This window comes from Dipodomys merriami, unplaced genomic scaffold (genome assembly GCF_024711535.1).
Source record: "Dipodomys merriami isolate MVZ:Mamm:240054 unplaced genomic scaffold, mDipMer1.0.p SCAF_204, whole genome shotgun sequence".
Taxonomy (NCBI): domain Eukaryota; kingdom Metazoa; phylum Chordata; class Mammalia; order Rodentia; family Heteromyidae; genus Dipodomys; species Dipodomys merriami.
The window spans coordinates 1784179-1786199 of record NW_027203427.1 but is presented as its reverse complement, the minus strand read 5'-3'; positions in this window follow the sequence as shown (position 1 = coordinate 1786199).

The following is a 2021-nucleotide window of genomic DNA, read 5'->3' as shown; positions in this document are numbered from 1 at the left end:
CTGAGTTGTGTTTTGATTGTCCTTAGCTTCTGCAACATTGTTGCTCTCTGCAGTACATACTAACATAACTGATCCAAGAAGTACTTTGCAACAATGATTTTATCCTACTAAAACTTTTGCCCATCCTTTCACTCCTCTGATATTTCACTTCTGATTTTATCACATGGCTCCCCAAGTAGCTGCTATTGACGTTAGCTCTACCATGCACTGTAAGACAAAGTGGGTACTCAAAAAACAAGAAGAATCAGCTGGCTGCTGGCTAAGAGTAAAGGCCACCTGGTAAATTATAGGGGAAATATAACTGGATAAGGAAGGAGATCCCAAGCACATCTATTTGAGTGGGCTTGAAAGAAGCCAGTCTCTAAAATCTCGAGAGCCTTTTAAAATGCTTGATAGGAATTATTCATTACTTTACTCTTGTAACTCTAACCCCTTTGTACAGTATCTTTACAATAATCTATTATTTATTATATTATATACTATATATATGTACATAAATATGTATATATAAAATTTCATGGGCCATGCTCCAGGGCTGGTTTAGCAAGTGTGGACTTCTGGCTGGTGAATTTCAAGTCCACACAGACTTCAGGTACTGGAATACATGGAATAGTGGTCTCAAACCAGAATTGTAGTTTGGCTTACCCTGACCTTAGTTGTGAGGGAAGGAGCTCCTGGCTGAGAAGCGAGGGTAAGGATGTGGGAACAGAAGGAGACCAAGACTGCTTTCTATGAGGCTTATTGGCAAGAAGGAAGTGCTTATAGGCTGAGCCATGAACCTGAATTAGTTCTGGGACCTTGGTGAAAATCTGAGAGACCCAGACTTCAGAGAAGGGCTGACTCAGTGGGAAGGATGCTGAGGGTGGTGGGGGTGACTACGATAAGGTGGACCATCTTCAGTGTGGTCAGGATGGTCCAAAATCCACTGGAGCCAATTTCATTTTTTTATTGTGAAAATACCATACAGAGGGGCTTCAATTACATGACCAAGGTAATGAGTACATTTCTTATCAAGAATTGTTGCCTCGTTTTTTGTTTCCCCTTTCTTTCCCAGCCCTCCCATCTCTGCCCCCCACCAAAGTTGTAAAGTTCGTTTTTTGACATAGCGTCTTATACATCTCATTGGTACAATGGGTCCACCTGTATCCCTATTTAAACAACTTGTTTTTTCCCTTCCCCTCCACAAATTATACCAACATCAATTACAGTGAAAGCAGGGGTTATACTGTGGGGGAGGGACATACAAAACAACAAAGAAATGATCTTATACATATGCTAGAAACAATAGCAAGAAAGAAAAAGCATTTGAGTCCTTATCTTGGTGTTCATTTTGCCTAACATCAACTTATTTGACCATTTATGCTTGGCTCAGACATATACTAGTTATTGCAAATAAGGGAAAACATGGGATCTATGTTTCTTTGGGCCTGGCATACTTCACTTAATATAACTATCAGAATAGAAAGGAGAACTATTGTTTAAATAGGGATACAGGTGGACCCATGCAGCAATGAAATGTACAAGATGCTATGTCGAAAAACAAACTTTCAACTAGGTGTGTGTGGGGGGGAAATGGGAGGGCAGGGATGGTAAGGGGAAACAAAGTAGGAGGCAACAATGCTTGATAACAAATGTACTCATTACCTTGCTCATGTAATTGTAATCCTTCTGTATGTTATTTTCACAATAAAAATTATTAATAATAAAACAGAAAGGAGGACTTTACGTAGAAATGAATGCAGAAACTATATGACTATTTTATATGCAATAAAAAGTTATTAAAATATTAATAATACCAATTTTAATTATATAACTGGTCATTTTAAATTTTGATCTGAGAAAACACACTAGGGCACAATGGATAGTCACCACCACATGGCCTTTCCTCACTCTCATCCTGAGCATCATGAAGATCAGGATACAATCTGTGTCATTGATGACAAGCAGTGAACTGCTCACTGCAGAGGACTCTGGGGACCCACTAGGGTCAGCACTGACACTGCAGCCTCTTCTCATCTCCC